This window comes from Aythya ferina, assembly GCF_964211825.1.
Source record: "Aythya ferina genome assembly, chromosome: W".
Lineage (NCBI taxonomy): Eukaryota > Metazoa > Chordata > Aves > Anseriformes > Anatidae > Aythya > Aythya ferina.
Genome location: NC_140313.1, coordinates 8,679,356 through 8,691,387, shown reverse-complemented (window position 1 = coordinate 8,691,387; position 12,032 = coordinate 8,679,356). Strand labels below are relative to the sequence as shown.

Here is a 12,032-nt window from a genome sequence, read left to right as displayed (position 1 = left end):
TACATATTCATTACTATTTCTAAAAAAAAAAAAAAAAAACCACAACAGAGTTATTATAATTAGTTCCGGAATCTGAACCCTCCTACTGGAGCATGCGTATCAGTCTCTGGTGGTCCCTCTGGAGGTCTTCCATGATGAAGCCTCATAGTCTTCCCCTCCGGCTTTTTTTTTCTTGTCCTTCTTCTTTGTACTCCTTGGCTGCATGTCAAAAGCTTGCACAGCGTTCCCTGCGAGCTTTGTCTTTTAGCCGTCCTTCAGCTTTTCCCTTCTCCTTAATCTCCTGGCCAGATATCAGGGGCTTGCATAGTGTCCCGTTCAGAAGCCAGAACAGTTAGCAGTTGTTCTGAAACCCCCAGGTATCAGAGACTTCAAGGAAAGAACATACGAATACATTTTCCTTCAAGCTCTCCATTGACACGAATGGTTAAAACATTCCTCACAGATCATAATAGGCAAGACGCCTTCAATCAAGGGGTTGGGCCCGCTTTCAGGGTCGATTGGGGCTTGTGTTACCATTCAGTTCAGCCTGTCGGCGTGATCCAGCTCCTGGAAAACAAATCACAATTTTATATGGGTTTAAAAAAAAAGGTTCTTATGTTATTTTCTCGGGACAACCTAACCTTAGCGTGGGAGAAGTCCGGTCGAGGCCCTCTCACTCGGCAGTCAATACCCATAGGGGTTGCCTCCCTCGGTAGACCATGCACACCGCAGTCGAGGGTCCTGCCCCGGTCTTGCCTTCTCCCTTTCCTCCCTTTAGGCTTGTCCCCCTTATTTAGCGTCCTTAATTCATGCAGAGCGTCACTGCCAGAACATTAGTTCTTCTTTAGCTTTAGTTTCAGTTCCCCAGGAGCGGACTCAACCCTCCAAGTTTCGGTAGTTACTGGTCCTTTTATTCTGGATGTGCGGGTCCAACCCCTTTCTGCTGTTCTCACAGCTGTTTCAGTAGTAAGTAAAACAAGGTACGGTGTTGTCGACGGAAGGAAGACACAGACACTCAATATGAGTGAACAATGAACTTCAACTTTCATTGATAGCTCAGTCGCCTTTTATCTAGTTTGAACATAATCAACTCATACATATTGCAAAAACTAAGCTCAGGATTGGCTAACATTTCCCACTCTTTTCAGTTAGTTCCTCCTTCTTTTAGCCACCGTCCTGCCTTAGGGACTTTCCCCATCGCTCAAGGGCATCGTGTCCTTGATCCTGATTGGCTCTCAGCCAGCTGCGTATGTGCCAGACTCATGTGAGTTGAGTACGGTACTTTACTAGCCCATTGCCTCCTAACTGCCCAACATCCACATGTCCTATTTTACTTAACCATTCCTCCACAGTACGGTCCCTCCCATCGGGGGTTCAATGATTCTTCCCTCCAGGTTTTTATTAAGACCTTGTCTCCTGGTTCTATCTTATGAATAGCAAATCCTAAAGGTGGTGTTTGAGCCATCACTCCAATTTCTCTTAGCTCTTGTAATCTCCTTCCAATAGTAATTATATATTTCTGGATGCTACGACCCTCAACTACATTGTTGCCTAGAGGCATCCCTTGAGAATAAGGCATACCATATAACATTTCATATGGCGATAATCCAGTCTCACTGTGTGTTTTAGTTCTTATGTTTAGAAGTGCCAATGGTAAGCATTTCATCCAGGGCATTTGTGTCTCGATCATTGATTTAGCCAATTGTTGTTTTATTGTTTGATTCAATTCAATTCAATGATTTCTACTTTCCCTGAGCTTTGTGGGTGCCACGGAGTATGGTATTCCCACTGAATACCCAATGATTGACAGAATACTTTTATTATTTTAGAAGTAAGGTGTGTGTCCTGAGCAGAGTCAATGTACTGGATTATCCCATATTTAGGTATCAGGTGTTCTAATAGAATTTTTACCACCATTTGTGCCGTAGCTCATGCTACGGGATAAGCTTCTACCCATTGCGTTAAAATGATCTACTATTACCAATAGATATTTTATCCTCCCTACCTTGGGCAATTCAGTGAAATCAACTTGTACTCTCTCGGAAGGCCCATAAGCTGTTTTTCTCCCTCCCGTGGCTGCTTGTCGAAACACTTTCTTATTTATCTTCTGACAAGGTAAGCAACGTGGTGTAATTGGCTTTGCTATTTCAAAAAAAAAAAACAAAAAAAAACATGTAACCAAACTGTTTTAGCAAATGATCAGTTAACACCTTTGTACCCCAATGTGTTTGTGCATGCAAACGTCCCAATATTTGCTTCGCGTAAGCTTTTGGCAGTATCTCTCGCCTGTCTGGCAGCGTCCATTTTCCTTGTTCCAACTTAGCCCCTATTTTCTCCAGTTTCGTTTGTTTGTTTTGTTTTCCATTGCATTTCAAAGTTGGTCCAAAAGTTCCATAGGGGTTTCTTTTGGACCTTGTTGGAACTGATTCTCCATTCCCAATTTAACCAGATTTTGGTATTTACCGTTCATTATTTCCGGGGTGGCTATAGTCTCAGTGGGGGGTCGGTCAGGGGAATGCAATTGTCAACAGTTCCCTGAGCGGTCCCATCGGCAATCTGAGCTCACTCAAACTCAGGTTGTTTTAAGAGTTAGCTGCCCTTCTGTTTCCATGACAACTCTCTTGGACCCATCATGGTCCCTCTGCCCCAAAGGGCTCACACCGGTGATTTTGAGATCACAGCCTCCTGTTGAGGCAGAACTATTAACATTCCTACATCCTCTTTCCCTGCTCATTCAACTTCAAACAGCTCTGTTAAATACTACATGCCACACCTTTAACACCGTCCACAACTCTTTTAACACTTCCTTTTATCTTTCTCCAGCCTGTACTTTTCTCATGCCAACACCAAAGGCTCAGTCAAGGGCCAATTAATTCCACTCCTTTTCTCTCTAAGATGCTGAAACAACGTATCAGTATACTACACTTCATCCTATTTTCCTTCTCTCCTCAAAAACATTAGTTGCAAGATAGTGTTACAGTCGACTGATCCATAAAGTGGCCATTTAGCTTATGTAGTGGCCACCACTGATTGCAATACTTAGTGGAAGTCCTCTTCCTTTCTGCGCTCCAAGTTCTAACAATATCCTTCGAATGTGCCAATATGCACCCAAGGAGGCTTTCTTTAAAACGTCTTTGTTTTGGATATTACTCATTTCTTTGATTTTCCATTCCCTTTTATTTATTTATTACTGTTCCTTATTAGTTGCCGCCCTTTGTTTCAATTTCCACGCAAACCTTTTTACTATCTTTTCCTAATCTTCTTCCCAAATGTCCCAGTTCTCTGGGATTAAATGCTTCTTCCCGCATACAAACTTTACTATTTCAGATTATTAAGGAGCCCCGTTCCAATCATAAATCCACGGAACTTCAGGAAAAGAGCTGAAGCACTCAGCCTTCCGTCTTCTAGACGAACATGACCACCTTTTCCACAAAATTTACATTTCAACAGGACCGAATTTCAAGCCGAATGCCGATTTTTCTCATGCACTTTCTTAGTAAGCCCATACAAAACAAGGGATCACTCCTGTGTATCCGTCAATATGGGGGCTTTAAAAAGGTATTGAGGCCTAAATAAATTCGCTCTCCCCCTTCTTACCGGATTCCCAGGGCTCAAACCCGAACCACCAAAGAAATGACTCTCTCCGTTCTACCGCTTTGATAATCAGTCAGCCCCCTCCCCCTCTCCAGTACTTGGGAAACTGACCAAACACCACAGCAAATACACCAAGGCTTCTAAACTGTTAGTTACTTAGATAATGCTCCCGCCTTTTTTCTTGTCACACTCAAAGCATTTAAGAGCAAAAATAGGATCACAAGATACACTGCCAGGCCCACATATTGGGCACCACCAATCAACACTTGGATAAAACAGCACTTCTTTTCAGTCTGTCACGCACTTCGTTCGTCTCCGGACGCTCCCCTCACGGAGAACACGGAACCGCGGATCGGAACTCCGCACTCGCTTCGCAGCGACGCTGCGTCTCACTCCCACAGCACAATCATGCAATCACACAGAGAGGCCTCTAGCACATCTCATTCATACCACAAGAATATAATTTAGAATGATAACCAACCAAACAAGTATTGCCTCTGACTGTGTTCTTCGTGGAGTGACTCATTCCACTTGGTTTCAAACCCTTACACAAACGCTTTCAACACAAAATACCTGCACGTTTAAGAATAAGACATACAATTATTAACACTCCAGTTAGTATCCCTCCAGCAGCTGAAAACATACCGCTTGTCCGCAGCTTCAGGAGGCCTTTGTCTGCTCCTGCGGTGAGCGGCCGAGAGCGGAGTCCCCTCCGAGCAAAACACTCAGGCTGCACCTAGGGGCGTCCGCTAATCATTATTCCTAATGGACTTTCTGGTGGTATGTCTGGTAATTTGCTCCCTTTCTTCTGGTCCTTGGTCTTCAGTTCTGTCTGACCCATCTAGGAATTTTACCATGGCAATTCCCACAGCCCTTGGTTACCTTAGTAAGAGTGTCTTGCAGGGGGTTCAGGACCTATCACCCACCCACAAATCCTATAGGAATCGCTTCGGTCCTTCACCGGCCAAGTCCCTCGCGGGAGACTGGAGCCGCGGTTAGAAGACCTCCACACTCGCTTCGGAACTAAGTTCCGTCTCAGTCACACTCTTACACACGCAGGCAACCGAATCCCACCCAACCAAACGGTATACGCCTTAAATGCTTACGACTCCGTCGTCTTCGTTCGGATCTTCGCGCGCAGAATTACGGGCAAAATACAGTGCTGCAGCCGGCAAGGGAGCTCGTAACAAAATCAAATTCTTTGCTTACCTTTATTCAGGTTCAAGATGCCATTAGTCCCGACCTGACCCGAACAGGAGCCACCAAATGGTGAGGCGCCTCTCCTAGATCAAATCAGAATTCAGGAACCAAAGCCATCCCGGACGAGCCCCCAACTGTTATAAATGACAATTCCCCCCTTTTCTTCTTTATAAACCGTTGATTTTTGAAAAACCTTTCTCTAAGGTGTAATTTGGTAGATTTCGTCTTCTCCTTCGCTTTCTTTGCTTTCCATCTCCTCATTATCACCTTATCTGAGTAAGGTGGTGGCTCCATGGTCATTTGTTTCAATAGTGCGGTTTCAGTTAACCACTGTACTAGTCCTCTTACACGGGGGATAATGCAGCAACCAATGGCTGTCAAAACTCCTACAACTACGATCAAGGATGTAAATATGCCTACTTTTTCTGCCAATTCACTGGCAAGGGTGGTAAGCCCTTGCAATGCTCTAGTTACTGAGCCATCTGGGGCAGTATTGCTGGGTGTAAGAGTGCAACAATGGTTGCTCAGTATCACACACACACACCCCACCTCCTTCCTCCGCGAGCATCATACCTAATGATGTTCTGTTTTCCCAAGCCATTTTGCTGGTGCCATCTAGTTGTTCGGCAATTCCTCTCATCGCATCCCTTGTATAATTTATGACTCTCCGCTGATTAGAATAAATATAATTAATCCAATCCACATTCTTATCGATCGTTACCCACCAGAACAGTGACTCAAACCCTGCAGCAATTTGATTCCTGGCTTTCTGTTCATCGGAAACTCCTCTAGGCACCCCAATAGAATCTACGTATACTCTGTCATCGAATGATACTCCTAAGCTTCTTTAACTTCTTCTGGGTATTTGTGATGTTTCTCTTTCAAATGCCAGGGTGAAGGGTATAGCTAAACGAACAAGCGCACAAGTGCCTCCCCAGTTATATGGTAGGGTGGACCGTAAGATCTTCCCTCCACCGTACCACCAGAGATCTGCCCTGGGTGGGGATCTCAAGTCTTGAGCAGTTTCCCATCAAGTCCTTGGTAGCACAAGGCAAATTCTCCCAGATGCTGGGTAGCACTCACACCCTGCCGTGAGAGGCAAGCTGTATGGTTACCTATAGCTGTAGAGAATGCAGGGGGAACCGCGATGTTGCTATCACACAAGGAACAGCAAAGAGAGACTTACAGGCCTCATTTCCCCAGGCAGTCTTTTCTTGGTACAATGTAATCATACATTGCATCCCCTGGGAATCCTTGGTCACACTTAAAACATCTTATCAAAGCCTGTCCCTGCTAGGATTCAGGCCACAACACAGGCAGCCTTCTTTGCCTGCCATTCCTTCATCTCTCTTCCTCTCCTTTCCATCCTGGCCCTGACTCCCCCTGAAGATTTTCTTCCTCTTTCTCCAACCCTCTGCCTCACTACCCGCTGCACTGTCAATACCATTAGTTTCGCTCTCTGCTTTTCCTTCTCATCTCCCCTCCGGACACACACCTCCAGGGCCTCCTGCAGGAGGGTCCCCCAGTGACTGTTCACTACATCCCCCCACCTTCTGGAACATTTTCTGCATATCTTGCCAGGCTTTAATCACACAATGAACTTTCAAGAGCCCTTGGGATACCGGGTCCTCGGGACTCATCCCCGAGTACTTTCTCATTCTGACCCCAAGTCTCTCATATGATTTCTGTGTTGCACACTATCCTTACTCCAGCCAGGATTGGCAAGTGGGTATTTCTGCTCTGCCGGTAGTACCCCTGGTCCTGGAGGCTCTTTCCCATTCTTGTATAGCAGCTCTCCTCCTGATCATTCCCATCTCTTTCCCTGTAAACAAAATACTCATAGGCATAATTCCCTCCCCCAAGAGTATAAGTCAGGTCCTAGGAACTGGTCTAATTGTTCAGCTAGGCTGTTGGGGTCCTCGAATAAAGACTTCCTCTCCTTCTTAAAAGTCCTAACCTCTCTGCTGCTAAGGAGGGGGGGTAGTTCACCTAAGAGGATACACCGTTAGTGTTAGTACTGTTAGTGCCAGGGAAGGCAAAATTCTCAATATATCTTCTATCTTGTTCTAATTCTTGACAGAGCCTAGAGTACGATCCTTCTTTAGGGACAGTGTTAACTACAGTCCCTGTCTCCCTTCCTGGAGTGACTGCTGCTGCCACGGGTACAATATTAGGATTATAGGGAGCATAACTTGGCTCCTTCTCCGAAAAAGGAAGCTTATTGTTTACACATAAACGTAAAGCCTGAATTTTCATCAGACCCGTATTTTGGCCAAAATACTGCTGTTTCCTTAATTGGTTCTTTTGTCCAGACTGATACACAGTATTTAATTTTTTTTTCTCCCCTTTTACAATCTCCTCTAATTTTGGGATTATGTTTCCAATTTCTTATCATTCTTCAGGAAGAACTGTTGGTAGGCACTCCCCCAGGGATATTTCCCATTTTTCCTAGCCCTTGTCAGCGTGCTGCTACAGAAATTTCCCTCCTGCAGGGTACCTCACACTAACGTTCCGATTCTGGAAAATGGGGGTGTACTGCCAAGCACTTCCCCATGCAAGGGCTACCACACACCTATGAATTTACCAGATTCCCTGGTGTACTTCCAAGCACTTCCCCCGTGCAAGGATTACCGTACACCAAATTTCCCTGGTGTACTTCCAAGCACTTCCCTGCGCAAGGGCTTACCGTACACCAAATTTCCCGAGACTCTTCCTTTCTCTCCCTTATCTCACGCTTCGTCCGTCTCCGGCCGCGCCCCTCACGGAGCCACGGAACCGCGGATCAGGACTCCACACTCGCTTCGTACAAAAGTACGTCTCAATCACACATCACGCAGAGTCTCACCCGACCCCCAAGGCAATACTTAACATTTCTTACCTTGGTCTGTGCACAGAGTTACCGGATCAATTAGCAAACCCGGAGTGCCTACCTTCTTCTCTTTCCCAGTACTTCACGGATCCCGCCTCTTTAATCAGTCTCGGGCCCTCTGTCAGCTCTCCGCAGAACCGCCACCGTCGATGCACAGGACCGTTGAAATCAGCGGGGCATGCTTTCCTCCTGCTGCGGCGGTGGGGCTCCCCGGTAGGTGACTGGATCCCGGACGAGCCCCCAAATTGCGAGAAACACTCCGTAGCCAATAACTTAGGCTCAGGCGAGGATCTCAGTGAAGTAGTAATTTACTCGCGATTGATTGCAATGGTGGGCGCCCCACAAGCAGGAGAGCACACCTACTAGTTCCAAAACACAGTTTATATGCTTTTTGATGACAGGACCCTCCCCTGTTTCCCCACTGAGGGGGTAATCCAGGGACCTTACTTAAAGATCACCTAATTCCAACCCCCCCCCCCACCCTGGGCAGGGACACCTTCCACTAGACCAGGTTGCTCAAAGCCCCATCCAACCTGGCCTTAAACACGTCCAGGGACAGGGCATCCACCACTTCTCTGGGCAACCCGTTCCAGTGCCTCACCCCCCTCTCAGGAAAGAATCGCTTCCAACTATCCAACCTAAGTCTACCCTCTCTGACTTCAAAACCATTACTCCTGGCCCTATCGCTCCTCTCCCTGGCAAAGAGTCCCTCCCCAGCTTTCCTGTAGGGCCCCCCCCCCTTTAGGTACTGGAAGGCCCCTCCAAGGTCTCCCCGGCGCCTTCTCTTCTCCAGGCCGAACCACCCCAACTCCCTCAGCCTGCCTTCCTAGGAGAGGTGCCCCAGCCCCCGGTCATCTTCGTGGCCCTCCTCTGGACGCCTTCTAGTACGTCCACGTCCTTCTTGTGCTGGGGACCCCAGAGCTGAACACAGTACTTACTCTAGGTGGGGCCTCACAAGAGCACAGCAGCAGAGAGGGAGAATCACCTCCCTCCACCTGCCGGCCACCCTCCTTTTGATGCGGCCCAGGATACGGTTGGCTTTCCGGGCTGCAAGCGCACGTTGCATTGCCGGCTCCGGTTGACGAGCTTCTCATCAACCAACGCCCCCAGGCCCTTCTCCTCAGAGCTGCTCTCAATCCATTCTCCGCCCAGCCTGGATTTGTGCTTAGGATTGCCCCGACCAGATGTGGGACCTCACGCTCGTAGCCCCAAGCGTTATTTATGACCCTATCAGCTCCACCCCAAACGCGCTGGTGGCTTTTGGGCGCTGCTCCCTGCAGGCAAATCCCCGCTTTTGCCAGGGCAGGCCTTACCTTTTCAGAACTTGCTCCACAACCTTCCCTGAGAGCCCCACTTCAACTGCTGGTGTTTCCGAGGGGGAAAGCTGCACCTCCCGTGCAGGGGGTGGCGGGAAGGAATACAAAGCCTGCGCTCAGCCCTGACGCATCACAACTGGGTTTCTGCTCAGCTGGGGAGGAAGCTTCTGGAAAACTAGGCAGCGCCCCCCGAGGCTGCCCAAGCGTGGTCCGCGGTGCCCTGCAGCCGCACGGAGAGCGGAGCTCAAACTGGCCCGACACGGCGGCAGGGACGCGGCCGTCCCCACACGTGCAGTTCCTGCCTGAGGAGGCCACAGCGCTTCTGCCTCTCTGACAGGCTTGGAGGGTAATGACATCAGAATACGCTCGCTTCAGTTTGAGCTTCCAGGCGGGCGCTACTGCCATCGGGATGGCCCACGGGGACGGGGCTGGGGGCAGGCAACCACAGGCAGCTTTAACATCTCAGTCCTCCCCGTCGGCCATCTCCCAGCTACCACGTGGGCCAATCAATGTGACCAGACACCAATTCACCCAAGGCAACAAAAATATTTACAAAGCTACATCTCTCTTCATAACTGTTTGTTGTTTACGGCTGAAACCAGTCCTGGGATAGGATATGCTACCTGGACCGAGCAAAGCCTTTGATGTGGTCCCTCACCACATTCTTCTCTCTAAATTTCACAGGTAGGGCTTTGAAGGATGGACTGTTGGGTGGATAAAGAATTGGTTGGCTGGTCGCGGCCAAAGGGTTGTGGCCAATGGCTCTATGTCTGGGGGCAGGCCGGTCACAAGTGGCGTCCCTCAGGGGTCGGGCTCGGGACTGGTGCTCTTCAACACCCTTAGCAATGGCATAGACGACGGAATCGCGCAAGTTTGCAGATGACACCAAGCTGAGCGGTGCAGTCGATACAATAGAGGGAAGGGATGCCATAAGTGCAAGGCGTTGACCTTGGGCTGGGGCAATCCTAGGTATCTCTATAGGCTGGGAGAAGAAGAACTTCAGAGCAGCCCCGCGGAGAAGGACTTGGGGGTCCTGATGGACGAGAAGCTGGACGTGAGCCAGCAGCGCACGCTTGCAGCCCGGAAGGCCAACTAAGTCCTGGGCTGCATTAAAAAAGGGGTGACCAGCAGGGAGAGGGAGGAGATTCTCCCCCTCTACCCTGCTCTTGGGAGACCCCACCCGGAATACTGCGTGCAGGCCTGGGGCCCCCAGCACAAGAAGGATGTGGAGCTCTTGGAAAGGTCAGTCTCACCTCTGTCCCTGAAAAAGCTGTTGGAACAGCTTGTTCCGGATGCCATCTCCAAGCCACTGGAAGAGAAGAAAGTTATGAGGAGTAGTCAGCATGGATTCACCAAGGGGAAATCGTGCTCGACCAACCTTGTAGCCTTCTATGATGGCATCACCAGCTGGGTTGATGGAGGGAGAGCAGTGGACGCCATCTACCTTGACTTTAGCAAGGCTTTTGACACTGTCTCCCACGACATCCTGCTAGCAAAGCTGAGAAGGCGTGGGATAGACAAGTGGACGGTAAGGTGGGTTGAGAACTGGCTGACTGGCCGAGCTCAGAGGGTGGCGATCGGTGGCACAGAGTCCGGCTGGAGATCTGTGACTAGCGGTGTTCCCCAGGGGTCGGTGCTGGGTCCGGTCTTGTTCAACATCTTCATCGACGACCTTGATGAGGGAATAGTGTCCACCCTCCGCAAGTACGCCGATGATACAAAGCTGGGAGGAGTGGCCGACACGCCAGAAGGCTGTGCTGCCATTCAGCGAGACCTGGGCGGGAAGAAACCAAATGAAGTTTAACAAGAGCAAGTGTAGAGTCCTGCACCTGGGAAGGAACAACCGCATGTATCAGTACAGGCTGGGGGATGACCTGCTGGAGAGGAGCTCTGCGGAGAAGGACCTGCGGGTCCTGGTGGACGACAGGTTGACCACGAGCCAGCAGTGCGCCCTGGTGGCCAAGAAGGCCAATGGGATCCTGGCGTGCATTAAAAGGAGCGTGGCCAGCAGGTCAAGGGAGGTGATCCCCCCCCTCTACTCTGCCCTGGGCAGGCCTCACCTGGAGTACTGTGTCCACTTCTGGGCTCCCCGGTACAAAAAAAGACAAGGATCTCCTGGAAAGAGTCCAGCGGAGGGCAACAAAGATGATACGGGGCCTGGAGCATCTTCCCTATGAGCAAAGACTGAGAGACCTGGGTCTGTTCAGCCTGGAGAAGAGAAGACTGAGAGGGGATCTTATCAATGTTTACAAATATCTTCTGCGTGGGAGACAGTGGGATTTCGCCACCCTCTGTGCAGTGGTTAGTGGGGATAGGACAAGGGGCAACGGCCTGTACTGGGTCTGGCTGGGACGTTAACTTTCCCTGCAGCAGCCCATACAGTGCTGTGCTCTGCACTTGTAGCTAGAACAGCAGTGGTATCACACCAGTGTTGCGTCTACTGCCGAGCAGCGCTGGCACAGCATCAGGACTCTCTCTAACCCTCCTAGGGGGTGGGCAAAAAAGCAAGAAGACAAACATCACCAGGGCAGCTGACTTCAACCAACCAAAGGGATATTCCATACCGTATGATGTCACACTCAGCAATAAAAGGTGGAAACAGGAAGAAGAGGGGAAGGCTGGGCTCTCGTTGTGAAAACGTCGGTCTTCCTCCCAAACACCGGCTACGCACGTTGAGGCCCTGCTTCAAGGACGTGATCAAGCATCGCTCATTTGTGGGAAGTAGAGAGTAATTTCTTTCCTCTGCACTACTTCCACGTAGCCTTTATTTGTTTTGGTTTTTTCCTTTTTTCCCTTTCCCCCTTTCTTTTCCCCTTTAGTTACATTGTTTAATTAATAATAATAATCATTATTATCAAGGAAGGATCATATAGGACAAGGGGGAATGGTTTTAAACTAAGACAGGGGAGATTTAGGTTAGATATTAGGAGAAAGTTTTTCACTCAGAGGGTGGTGAGGCACTGGAACGGGTTGCCCAGGGAGGTCGTGGATGCCCCATCCCTGGGGTCGTTCAAGGCCAGGCTGGATGCAGCTCTGGGCAGCCTGTTCTAGTGGTTGGCTAACGAATCAAGTTT

At 49.2% G+C, this 12,032-nt stretch overlaps 1 long non-coding RNA gene across 1 annotated transcript in view; it reads right to left on the bottom strand.

Moving 5' to 3' along the window:
* The window catches only part of LOC311426447, a 28,851-nt gene extending 17,207 nt beyond the window's left edge, over positions 1 to 11,644 (bottom strand). The window contains exons 1-2 of the long non-coding RNA XR_014686765.1: positions 10,546 to 11,644; positions 1,985 to 2,121 (exon numbers count right to left, since the gene is read on the bottom strand). This is a non-coding gene — a long non-coding RNA (uncharacterized lncRNA). The remainder of the gene's footprint in view (positions 1 to 1,984; positions 2,122 to 10,545) is intronic.
* Between the last annotated feature and the right edge of the window lie 388 nt (positions 11,645 to 12,032).